The sequence below is a fragment of the Onychostruthus taczanowskii genome, unplaced genomic scaffold, assembly GCF_017590055.1.
Source record: "Onychostruthus taczanowskii isolate IOZ18803 unplaced genomic scaffold, ASM1759005v1 scaffold14, whole genome shotgun sequence".
Classification (NCBI taxonomy): domain Eukaryota; kingdom Metazoa; phylum Chordata; class Aves; order Passeriformes; family Passeridae; genus Onychostruthus; species Onychostruthus taczanowskii.
This window is the reverse complement of record NW_024498573.1, coordinates 5,090,266-5,103,329: the sequence shown is the minus strand read 5'-3', so window position 1 is coordinate 5,103,329 and position 13,064 is coordinate 5,090,266. Positions and strand designations below refer to the sequence as shown.

Here is a 13,064-nt window from a genome sequence, read left to right as displayed (position 1 = left end):
ATGAGGAGCTGGGGGTGCAAAGCCTGGAGAGAAGGAGGCTCACAAGAGATCTTACAGATTTCTACAACCACCTGAAAGGAGGCTGTAGCCAGGTGGGGCTTTGGCCTCATCTCCCAAGTAGCAAGCAGTAAGACGGAACAGCCTCAAACTCCCACAGGGCAGATTTGACAGGATATAAGAAGGAAATTCTTCACAGACAGGATTGTCAAGCACTGGAACAGATTGCCCTGGGAAGTGGTGGAGCCAGCATCCCTGGAGGTGTTTAAGTGATGTGCAGATGTGGCACTTTGGGACATGGCTTAGCAGTGGGCTTGGCAGTGCTGGGGTAGCGGTTGGATTTGATGGTCTAGATCGTAATGGTCTTTTCACACCGAAACGACTCTGTGATTCTACGAAATGCAGGGGAAAATGGGGCAGGTGGTTGAAAAAGGGAAAGGGGGCAGGAAAAAGAGCGATGGGAAAATGGGAGGGAATGGCGAGAAGGGCAGAAATGAGGAAAGAACAGTGGGGTGAAAAGGGAGAAAAATATGAAAAGTGGAGTGAAGGAAGAAAAGGAATAAAAGGGGAGGGAGGGAAAGGAGGAAGAAAAAGAAGAGACATCCGAGGAGGCAGCGGCGCTCCCGCCGCGCGGTGCCGGTGTCGCTGCCGGGGCGCGGCGGGCGGAGAGCAGCCGCTCCGCCGCCGGCCCCGCGCTCCGCCGGCATGATCTCCTGAGGGGCCGAGCCCGCCCCCGCCCCGGTGAGTGCCGCCACGGGCCGGGCCCGCGCTCGGACTTGGCGGAGTTTCGGGCTCTGGCCGGCGCTGCCCTTCGCGAGGGGACGCGGCCCTTCGGGTGCTCCCAGCGCCCCGGCGAGTCGCGGTCGCCGTTTCCCCGCGCATCGCTTCTTCACATCGCTTCTTCGCATCCCTCCTTCACATCGCTCCCTCGCATCCCTCTTTCACATCGCTTCTTCGCATCCCTCCTTCACATCGCTCCCTCGCATCCCTCCCTCGCATCCCTCCCTCGCAGCGCGGTGGCTCCGTGTTGGCATTCCCTGAGGGAAAAGTGTCTCTTGCCAGCGGGCGGACGCTGCCCGGCCCTCTGGAAGGCTCGGCCGAGCTTTGCGGGGGATGCTCGGTGTCGGAGGGGGGCGAGGTTCCCGTGGGGAAGGGAGTCTGGAAGTGACCCTCGGGCTGAGTGTTCACAGCGGGCATGCGGGGGGAGCTGCGGAGAGCGCCTTCGGCACCTTCGAGCAGCAGGTGAAAGCGGGCACAGAGCGGGCTGAATCAGGGAAAAGCGCCGGGAGCCGCGGGGGATGCGGCGGGGACCGCGGGCCAACAGGTGCGGTGGTCGCGGCTGCTTTGGTGCCGGGAGGGTTTTCCCCACCCCGGGCGGGTCCCGGGAGCCGCTGCCGGCGGTCGGAGCCGCGGGCGGGTCCCGGCAGCCGCCCCGGGGCCGCGGGGCTGAGCGCGGCTGCGGAGCGGGGCGGTGGGAGCCCCGCTCGGTGCGATGCCGGCTCGGAGGCGCGAGGTGCTGCTTACAGGTGAGAGCGAAGCTCCAGTGCTTCTCCTGCATGGATCGGTGTTTGCCCACGTTGGGAAAATGCATCCGGTAATGCAAACTTTCAAAGAAAAGTAAGGGGTTTTCAATGAGAGGCTGATTTCACTGGGTTTTGCAGAATTTCGCAGGGTTGTTGGTTGTTGATGATGCACTTTGTTTTCTGGTGGTCTTCTTAGGGAGTAGCTAATGTAGAAGACGTCTTTTGGTCTGCAGTATTAAGAATGCTTGTTGAAGTGTCTTTGCTTTAGCATTTGTGAATTTCATGTATAATATGTAATAGGAAAAGAAAAAAAAGTCTGGTATAAATATATATTTCAGACTATGAAAGGGTATAAAGCCCATGGAACTAAGTGCTTCCTGTTAAGTCAACTTTTAAAACAGCTTCTCCCTGGGCAGTAATTCACATTTTTCAAGGGGAGAAAGGATGGGTGCAATTGAATTGTTCAAATTAAGTCAAAATGAATTGCTTAATATTCAGAGGAGTTGATGAATGAGCCATTAAATCAACACTTGCATAGCGTTTCATTGAAAAGGAAAATGAACAACTCTCCATTGTGTGCCGGGCAGAACAGGTCAGCCAGTGACGTTGCTACATCAGTGTGCTGAGCTGAGTCCTCCTCCTGCTAACAGATGTGTTTGCTGGGTGACATTCCACAGGCATGGGAAGGAGCTCTTGTGCCCTGTGTGATGAGCATTAGCATCTGCTGGAAATGACTGTAATCGTCCCAGCCTCATCTTGAAGGAGAGAAATCTTGGTTAGGTTTCATTTGGCATAAATTAACATAATTTTATTGACTCCTCATGGTGATGTGTGTCTGTTGAGAATCAACTCCTGTATTTCAAGCTATGTTTCTGTTTTGTTCCTCCACCAAGGAAGAGCTATATTTTTGAATGCCAGTTTGAGGAAGAAATTATACTGATAAATGGAAAAATAAGGGTCATTATTTTGAAACAAGGTTCCTTGTAGTAAAAGCTGTTTTCAGAGCATCACCTCTCAGCAATACAGAGGATGAGCCTTGCTTCCAAACACTTTGATTAGCCTAGGCACAACTGTTGCAGTAATCTTCTTGCCACAGAAAAATTACCTTTGTCTTTGCCGCTTGAAGTCCTTGAAATCCTTGTGCTGGAATGCACTGAGGATGTTGACTGTATCCTTATTGTGCCTTCTGGAAACTTCCAACACTCTGAAGAGTCATGGATGGTACGCCCCTGATGTTTTTCAGTTGCACCTCTTTGCTTTGCAGGTAGCTTAGAATAGCTGATTTTGCTGAAAGCTTTTAAAACTGAAGAAGTGACAGCTCTTCTGGTTTGTGCATGTAAACTGAGTATGACAAATAAGGGGAAATTGTCAAGGTGGGTTTTTTTTGTTTGTGGTGTTTTTTTTTCTTTCTTTTTTTTTTTTAATTTTTTTTTTTTTAATTTAATGCTCAGAGAAACAGATTATCCAGGCTCCAGATGAAGGTGGGATTGTAAATTGATTTAGGACTTGAGAAAGCTCCCTGCCTACAGGTCATTTGACCAAGAGAGAGCTGGTGTGCAGCCCTTCAGACAGGCAGGGACATTTATTCAGGTGTTTATAATTACATAGAAGTGTGTTATGTAATGTGGTCTGCTGCTGTTTATTTTGGGCGATGTTTGGACCCAGCAGTCCTGCACAGATCCTTGGGGTGATGGGTTATTAGGAGGGTGCAGTAGGAGTTGCTTGGATTATGGGGAGGTTTTGTGATGAAGCAGATGAACAAGTAGGTGTGTTTTCCTCATGGGAGAGGAGGTTCTGGATCTGGAAATGCCTTTAGGTAGTGCCTGATGGTGGTGTGCATTTTTCAGATGTGTTGCTGCTCCTAAAGGCCAGGGTAGCTGCGGGTATTTTTGTGCACCAGCAGTGTCTGGTTTAGAGTAGTTTTCATTTGCTTCTAAGCATCCTTAGGAATAAAAGAAGTAAAAAATGTTTTTCTGAAAAGCTATTGTGCTTTGTAAGGTTATCCTGCTGTTTCTGTTTCTTTGCTTACTATTTTTCTCTGAAATCATAATGCATTTCTTTAGTTCTTTTGATAAAGACTTTAACTCAAGCTTACTGGAAAATAGTCACTCCATATTGAGAGAGTTCTGGCATCTTATTGACTTATTTTGGGGATACTGGAGAAAAATATACAAGATTCACTTTCATTGATTAAATCCTCCAGGGCAATCTTCTAACACTGCAGTTCTCTGGGTGAAAAATTAACTTTCTTCATTGTCTGCTCCTGCTTTTATTTTGTTTGTGTGAATCCCAGGCTCTGTTACCAGTTTACATCAAGTCCCTTAGGTGTGCTTGGAGTGGAGAGTATCTCAGTGTGAAAGCTCACACACACTGCTGCTCTCTGAGCCCATTTGTCTCTGGCCACCACCAATGCCTTGATCCTGTTGGCCCTACAACAATCCCTGAGGATTTGCATCAGCCCACGGTTCTTTTCACCTGTGAAATGTTTCCTGAGTGATTGTAAAAAAAAAATAAAAATCAACAGCTGCCTCAATGCTTTTCCTGAGGTTTGGGCAAGATAGCACTTTAGGTGCAGCTTAATGACAAACTTTGATTTATGAGGTAACTGAAAATGTTTGTATTGTTGGATGTGGAGTGAAAGCATAGGAGCTTTCTGCATTTCATCTGCAGCTTTTCCAGCACAATGTACAGCTAACAGCTTGTCTCTCATTGATTTTAATAACAGATTTCTGCTGAATATGCCTGGAGTAGTTTGAAAACATGCTAACTTTTGGAGGGCAGTAGGTTACTAAATACCATAAAGAACTTTGCAATGTCTGCTTTGATAACCTTGAAAAATCTTAGGTTTTAGGTACTCTTTACATTCTCCCCCTACCTGGGTTTAAGATGGATCCTATGGGATGGCTGCTGTGTTTTTCCCTTTAGGGGGAAATGTTTAAAAGAAACAAAAGTATGCTTTCCCCCACCAGCTATCAAGGGCTGCTCTGACTCCTGTATCTGTGTGTTTTCCCTGTGAATTCTTTGCCTTCTTCTCTCTACCTCCATCAGCTGCTCTCAGTAACAAGTCACGTCAGGTGAGCTGTATCTGACTTGTTTGGAAACGGTTCAAAAGGATCCCATTGACATTACCAGGCAATGGGTCACGCTTGAAATCTTGCTATTCCGGTGTTAAGCCTTTTTTTTTTTTCTTTTCTTCACTTGCACCTTGATTTCTGACACATTTTTAGCTGCTGTGAATTTGGGTAGAGCTAGTGAAAAGTGATTTGGTATTGGGTTGTTTTTGTTTTTTTTGTCTTTGAGAAATAGGGGATTTTATTTTTCACTAAAGATGGAGCCCTTGGGTGATTATCTGTTTTTCTGCTTAGCAAGGAAGGATAGTGGTTCTTCATGGAGGTGAAAACTTTGTAAAATCTCAGGACTGCCACTCCGTTTAACCCTGGAATCTGATATGGATATTGGAGCTCTGTTATTTTTATTTTTTGAATTAATGATGCTTTTAAGATTGTGGTGCTGCAGAAAACTCCATGAATCTAATGCATTGCAGAGTGGTAAGCTTGGTAGTATTGGGTTATGGTAATATACCTATTATTTCCCCTCTTGGTCCCATAGGGTTTGGCAGGATGGGTGCTGGAGAATTCCCATGAATGCAGAAGAGCAGTGCTGGGCCACATCCAGGGATGTGCTGCCCACTGTTGGGATGAGCCAAGCTTCGCTGTGACCTCCCCAGGAGATGAAATGCTGCTGTAGTGGCTTCACCTGTTCCTCACATGGAAGCCATGTGAGAAGTTAGGCAGTCTCATTTCTTCTTTGGCAGTGTGGCAGCAAGGGGAAATGATTTAATTAAAAGCTTCCTGCCTTCTCCAGGGGTTTCCCTGGTCAGCCACCAGCGGAGGTTCTGCTTTCACCAGCCTGGGGTTGAGCCGTGGTGTCGGCAGCCCCAGCCCGGCTCAGTTCACATCTCTGTGGGCAAGGAGGGAGCAGGAGGCTGAGCACATCTCTCTGCCCATTTTTTGCTTTTTTTCTGCTGTAAGCCTGAGAAATAAAGTTTGTTCCTGTGTAATCCTGACACGACTGAAGAACCTCTTGCTGCAGGCAGCTCTGTCACTCTCTGTAGTGCTTGGATTGCTCAGCAGAGGGAGAAGAGACCATAATGCTGAAGGCACCCAGAAACAGCCAGAGCCACATTTCTCTGACAGACAGCCAGGAGATGAGTCCCAAAGCTTCCCTTCCTGCTTGATTTTTATTTTTTTTTCTTGTCTCTTCTTGTTTTGAGGCTTGGAGCTACGCTGTGATTTTTCACCTCTTAATCAAAAGTAGCTGCCTCAATGTGTAGGTTAATGGACTATTTCAGATGGCAGAGTGGGTGACTGTGATAGAAAAGATGAGTCCAAATCCAAGTAGCAGCATGCTTGAAAAAAACCTCATACATCCAAGCACTTCCTAAATATTCAGGAGCTTTCCTAGATACTGATGAAGAAATGTTGGAATTGACCTTTAGTGACTGAAGCTTTACAACACATCCAGAGATAAACAAAACAAAACCAAACCCTTTGAATTAGTTGCAATTCGAACAGCCAGTAAAGCCCATGACTCATCTCCAGGTCAGATTTTTAACGTCATAAATCAGTGCAGCTCCATTACTTCCCTAGGCACTGTGCCAGTGCTGCCACTGGCTGGAGGGCTGGCCTGCTATTTTTGGGGGGGGGGGGGGGGGGATGAAGTTTGAACAGGAGACTGAGATTATGACAAAGTTGTGGAGTTTTGTTTGTTTGGGGTTTTGCTTGTTTGAGTTTTTGTGGGGGGTTTTTTGTTTGTTTGGGGTTTTTTGTTTGTTTGGGTTTTTTTGTGGATGGGAAAGATACTTGTTTAAAGAACAAAACCCGTGTTGTGGCTGATTGACAGCATTGCTCAGTAGAGATTTGCTCCCCTGTAGCATATTGTGAGGAGATCCAGGAGAAGACATTAGACAGTTGGTTTTTTTTTTTGTCAGAGATGTTGGTTTAATGTGATAAGAAATCTGGCTGTTAGAACACTGCCAGATAAAAGCAGGATGCTAAGCATGAAAGGGAACAAAACCAATGGGAAGCTCCTGCAATGTGATTGAGCAAATCAGTGTTGTGGAGACCTGGCTCGTTGCCTGTTGAGGGTGATGTGGTCAGCTTTGGGGCTGTGCTCTTCAGAGTGTTAGTGCTTAGTGGCCCTGCAGGGCTGAAATTAATGAGGTGCCATTTCCTGAGGGCTTGAGGAGGTGGAGCAGATGAAGCTGTTGGCCCTGGTGGAGGCGGCTGCAGTGGAGCAGGCTTCAAACTTTCCCCTGCACAATCAAAGGGCGTGACCTGACTGCACTGGGCACTTCCTAAATAAATGTGTTTTCTTAAAGCATGAGCCAGGAGCCCACAGGGGGTGAGGATGAGGGGCTTAACTCTTTTAGACAGGGAAATGTGCCTGGCAGGCAAATGTGGAATGTGCTGTTGGGAAAGCAGGAGGAGCATTGTTGAGAGGTGCTGGTCACCCAGGGAGGACCAGTTGATGAAGGCTTTTCCATCCTGCACTGGAAATCCAACCAAGGCCAGCTCTGGGCTCATTTCCCATGTTTTTCCCTCCCCTCCAAACCAGTTATGAAGAAGGGTCTGTGTTCCATCTCTGCTACAGACCAGGCTCCATCCCTGATGCCAGCCCTATCTGCGTGGGCTTCTTGTGCTCTGCTCAGGGCAGGCAGAGGGTGACCAGATGGAGCTGATGCTGTTTAACAGCCCAAGAAACACCTCTCTCCTCAGGAGAGTTTGTCTCTGCTGGATAATGAGCTCTGCTTCACTCGAGACTGAGTTGCTGCAGTAGGGATCAGAGAGAAGCACAAATGAGGATGCAGCACTGGGCACTTCCTACAGCCTCTTTTCTACATAGCAAACAGCTAATTAACTGGGAGCTGTTGGGTTGCTGCTGGCCTGCCTTCCTGGGGAAGAATCCTGTGCAGTTTGTCTTGCTCCAGTAAGTTTTTGAAGTCTTTCAATACCGTGCATTGCAGCAACACCCCGGCTTTTATTCTGACTTGTAGGCTTTTGCAAGTGTGACCTCTGATAGTGGAGCTGGGCAGTGAAGCTTCAGCTGAAGGGAGAGTTGTTCAGGTACAAATTTCATAGCCATGAGTTGGGGTTTGAGAGCCTTTCCATGACTTAGACAAAATAATCTGCCAATGTCTCTGTTTATATTTGAAGTACAAAATCCTTTATGCAGAAAGCATAAACATTTTTCTGGGTGGCAAGATGGGCAGCCTCATTCCTCTTGCAACTTATGGCTATAAATGGGATGTAAGTGGATTTTCTGCCTTGTACTATCTTGTCTGAAGGAGGATAAAATTCACTGTTGATACTGTCATACTCAGGTAAAACAGTAACCCTGAACTTTAGCAGTTTTACCTTATGAAGTTCACAGATACTGCAACTTCCCAATTTTATATTTTAGTATACATGACTTCTTGAAGAAGTGAAGCCAAAATATAATTTAAATCAAGAATTTACCTTCCTTAACCTGACTGCACTACAGAAGAATCATAGCCCTCACAGGGTACAGCTCAGTTTTCTGCTTACATGTTGCTCCTGAAGAGCTGAATTATTTTGCAGGTTTTTTTTCACAGAGCTTGCACTAATGGTTTGCAGGAAATCATTAGCTGTGTTGCTGTTTCAGTATAGGCACTGGGAAATCCACTTTTATCTGTTCCTGCTTACCAGTGTGCTGCTAAAGGCTTGCCTTGCATGTACTGAAACATGATTAATTTGGGGGGGGTAATGATGAAACTGCAGTGCTTTGATAGGCTGATTATTTTCTGCTCTGCCAGAAATGGATACTTAAAAGAAGATATTAGATCTGAACAAGATATTCAAGAGCCAGTTACTGGTTTGAGTTAGCTAATAGGGAATAGGCCGGTCCTACTGCCGCTGATGTCAGTAAAAATACTGTGAGTGAAGTCAGGCATGCAATAATTAATTACCTACAGATGATGGTTTTGAAGGTGTGAATAAAAGATTTGAAGTGTTGGTTGAATTGTCTGAAAACTAAATCTATTGGATATTCTTCTCTTTTCCCCCTTTTTTCTTTGTTTCCCTTCTTTCTGTCTGACTTGAGCAGTAGATTTCTGCCTGCTGAGCAACAGGTACTTCTGAATTCCTCTGCCCAGGTTGGTGGATCTGGCAGATGTGGCCCTTATGCAGGCTGATATTATACACCATTGCATGTTTAATTTCTCTATTTGAAAGTAATCTTGAAGGTGAGCATTTCATTGGTTTAGGGAAAAAGCACCTACACACTGAATCCTGAGTGTTACAGTAATGAAGTTTTCTGGAAACAGGTATTTCCTGAAAGAGCTTTTTGAAGTCAGAGGTGAATGATTTTAAGTATCGTGTTTAACAGTTGTCTTAGTACTGGCATGGAGGATATTACAGTTATTATGGTTGAGTCAGATATTGAAAAATGGTGCACTTAAATGTCTCCATTGTTCTTTTCAACAGCACTGTTATGAACTGCCTTCACTGAAAGGTTGAAGGGGGATAGTGCCTGTGAGGCTGAACTGGTGTTTGTGAGAATATAGTTAAATCTTTTGAAAAATAATACAAAGCATGGAAATTTTGTAAACAGCAGAAGTGTTTCTTACATGATTTTGTGAATTAGTAGTTTCTATGTAGGGATTTTCTCAGCATCAGAATGCCCAGCAAGTCAGGATTTTTGTCATTCTGTTGTATTTTTGGTTCATAGAGAGGAAGAGGCATTAAGAGCTATGGGGAGATTGAAGAACTAAATCGAAAATGATTTCTGCAAATTTTACATCCTGGGCACTTGGTGGTTACTCATGGACATGGTGTGAAAAGTTATGGTGAGGGTGGAAATTTTGCTTTTAGGGATGGGGTCAAGATACGGATGTGTTGCTGATGTAACAGAGCAGCTGCCTCACGTGGCTGGCTCCATCCTTGCCTATTGTTTGTCCAGGAAAATGATATTTGATTTTCAGGTGGGAAAAGGCTGTTTTGTCATTAATGGTACAAACCCCCTTGGTCTTCATGTCCTTCTTGTGCTAAGCAAGAATGTTCCTACAGGGATCAAAATACTTCTTTTTTGGCACTTCTGATTTCCTTCACTTATGGGAAGCTTGATCTGCTTGAATTTGGCTTTTTGTCTGGTTTGGACCTGAATCTTTGGGTTACAACAGCATAAATTGTCTAATGGACCTGGGGTGCTCCAACCCAACCTGACCCTATTATCTGGTATTTTAGATGTTCAGTGCTGTGCTTATGAATACTCTTTATACACAAAAGTTGTTTTTGCCCTCAGCTTGTGAAGGCAAAAACCAGAATGTGCAGCTTTTCATATGGAAATAGAAAATACAGTGTTCAGCTAGCTTGAGCCTGCCCTTTTTGGGATAGGAGATGGCTCTGGAGGGTGTTTTTTCTTCTCTAACTTATGAAGCAATTTGAGTCTAATCTATTCCATAATTTCAAGCCTTGTGTGATATTTCCCATTTGTTACCCTAATAAGACCAAAGGTAAAATTTTATAGCACATTGTGAGCTGAATGGTCAACGTCTTATTAAATATCTTTGCTTCCAGGGCAGGTGGAAATGAGAGAAGTCTCTTGCAGATCACAGCCCAATTAATACAATTTATCTAAACATGCCCTGGCTTATCCTGCTAACACTTCAGAGGGAAGTAGAAATTGTCCTTTCTGTGTGTTCTACCTCACAAGAAAATAAGAACAATGCAGGTGTTGAGACAAAAGGCTCATGTAGCCCAGCATCCTGTGTGTGTGGTATGGATCACACCTGGGTGGGTTGGCTCTTCTTCCAGCTGTAGAGTCCCAATGTACTTCTACTTCTGATGCACTCTTAGCAAAGTGAAGCTTTTCACTGATCAGAAATATTTTTGGTCTTCTGATCCATCACATCATAGATGTCTTCATATGTTTTCTTTTAAAGATGACATAAGCAGAACTAGATGCATTTTTAAAATGTAGATAAATCATGAGTTTCTGACATGCTATTTTGTATTTCAGCCTTGATACCTTTCCCTAGAAGTTCCGAAATTATTTGCTTATTATTTTTGGGTTGCTGCTGAGCTGATGTTTCCAGAAAGCTGTTTGTAGTGACTACATCTCTTTTCTGCATTAGAACAGCTAATTCAGAGCCTGTCAGTCTATGTGGACAGTAATACTCCTTTATTTCAGTGCAATATTTTGCATTTATTAACATTTAATTTATGCTGTCATTTTGCCGTCCAATCATGGTGTCTTGAGACTCTTTTGCTGCTTTCACATTGGTTGTAATTTTGCCTACTCCTGATTGTTCTGTCTTTTCAGCATAGTTTGGCATTTCATTGCCTCCCTGCCCCTTTCTCAGACCAGTAACAGGTATTTGAACCAGTACAGGTCTTAGTACAGATGCTGAGGTGATGTATTATTTCCAAATGATACATTATTTCCTTTATTTCCTCTTTTTTTTCCCAGTTGATGATCCATAAGATGCCCTTGTTTTCTCTTTCACCATAGCCTACCTTTTTGAAGGAATCTTTTCTTAAGATTCCTTGATACTGTTTGCTGAAGGGTTTGGGAAAAGCCCTGTGTACTGCATCAGCCACCTGCATGTCCCTGCAGATCATGTCCCTTGTTAACTCCTTCAGGGAATTCTAACAGATTTGTTGGGCATGAGTGCTCTCTGCAAAATATCTGACTCTTTCCAGGTATATCATGCACCCACTTGTTCAATTCTTTATTATATTTTCTATCAGCTCTTCTTGTATTGAAGTTGAACTCAGTGGTCTGTATCTTTGAACATTTGGTGTTTTAATGAAATGTTCAACTGTGGGAAGACAAAGAAGTGGAGTATGTTTTTTTGTGTGATATTTTGTGGTTATTGTGTTTTTTGGGAGGTTTTGTCCCTCTCTGAACTGCAAGGTTACAGCTTTGTTTTGTGGGGAAAGAATCAGAAATCACAGAAACGAGGCATGGGCATCACTGCCACATCACCACAGGGTTACCACTTTACACTGCATGACACTGCCAAATTTCACCATGGAAATTTTCAAAGCAGCGCCCTGGGGTTTACAAGATCGACTTTATCAATGGTAATAAGCTTTAATCTATTTATTGCAAGGAATAAATCAAACACTATAACTAATGTGGACTGAAACCAAACGTTGTATTACCATTTTAAGCCTTTCTTGTATATACAATTATCAAGACACAGGGCTGTGTGCCCATAAAAGGAACTTCAATTTCACATTTTAAAGGTTCCAGAAATAAATTTACAAGTTGGGAAGATACTTTTGTTTTAGTCTGTGTTCATTGCTCTACAAAACCCTAACAGAATGCCATTACTGCAGGCTTCTGATGCCAGCATTTGTCACTAGCCTTGGATTGTGACTCTGTTTTATAGAAAATGTAATGTTAGAAGCTTATCTATATTCTCAGCAGGAGAATCTGAAATATATATATGAAGTCTTGTAATGAAAAGCTGTAGGAGAAAGCTGCAGCCTTGTAAATACCCGCTTCAAGAAGGGCTGGCTGGCATTCCAGAATCTCTTTTGTTTTGTGCTGTGGGTCTCTCCTGAAGCACAAGGTTGTGGTGGGTACCTGTGACCTCGTGTGCCAGGGCTAAGGGAGCTGCCAGTCCTCTCCACTGTGGCAGGAGAAAGCATTTACTGACTGAACTGTCATCTTCTTCACCAAAGGTTAGGGAAATCTTGTCCCTGGGTTACAGGATTGTGAGGTGTACAGGTGTAGATCAGCACAGTCTCCAAATTTTGTCTCATCAAGAATCTTCTCTCTGGTCCGCTATGGTGACCTTGCAACTAAAGGGCTCATTTGTTGTAGATGGATGTATTGTCCTCTTAAAGATGAAGCCTGGGCTACCTGTCTTGTGAGTGAGCAGATGTTGAGGCTCCTGTAATAGCCTCAAAATGTTGTGATAAAATTGAAACAACCAGTCAGTGGAGGACCTGGACATAAAATTAAATGATATTTCCACTTAATTTTGTTGTTCTCCCTTCCGTTCTATCTGGGATTTGCTGTCCTTCGCTTGACAGTTAAAAGTAAAAAAGCTTTTGTCATTCATGGACCAGCTGAGCTCTGAGTCCTGAGTCATTTTAGGGTTGTGGCACCCAGAAGGAATAAAATTTCCACAGTTCCAGTAATTTGGTCTCGAGGAGACAGAGCCCTGAGTGTGACAGTAGCTCTTCATGTTCTTTGACGTGGCTCTTGGTGGCAGGAGTTGTTTACAAGTGCATACTCCATTCTGTCCTTGTGCTGTGTCCCCAAAACTGAGGGGGTTGGCTCTGGCCACTCCTTGCTGTGCCAGGTCACTGTTGGTGCAGCTCAGGCAGCCCAGTGACATTGCTCCTTGTGTCTTGCAGCACCTGAAATTCAAGCCTAGGTTTATTCCAAATGGGTGGTTGCTCCATGGGTCCTCTTTCCAATCACAGAGGCTTTAATCTGGTGCTGGCAGAAGACCTTTTTTCCTCCACTCACTGCTCCTATGACATTGCTTGAGCAAAATTGTGTTTT

General features: G+C 44.5%; 1 protein-coding gene across 2 annotated transcripts in view; it reads left to right on the top strand.

Annotated features, from left to right (window-relative positions):
- The first annotated feature begins 680 nt into the window (after positions 1–680).
- Positions 681–13,064, top strand: part of SGCD (sarcoglycan delta) — a 306,318-nt gene continuing 293,934 nt past the window's right edge. Inside the window, exon 1 of one of the 2 annotated variants that reach the window (XM_041397415.1) lies at positions 681–738. The gene's annotated coding sequence lies outside the window, so the exon portion shown is untranslated. The remainder of the gene's footprint in view (positions 739–13,064) is intronic. The other variant, XM_041397414.1, reaches the window with a different exon arrangement.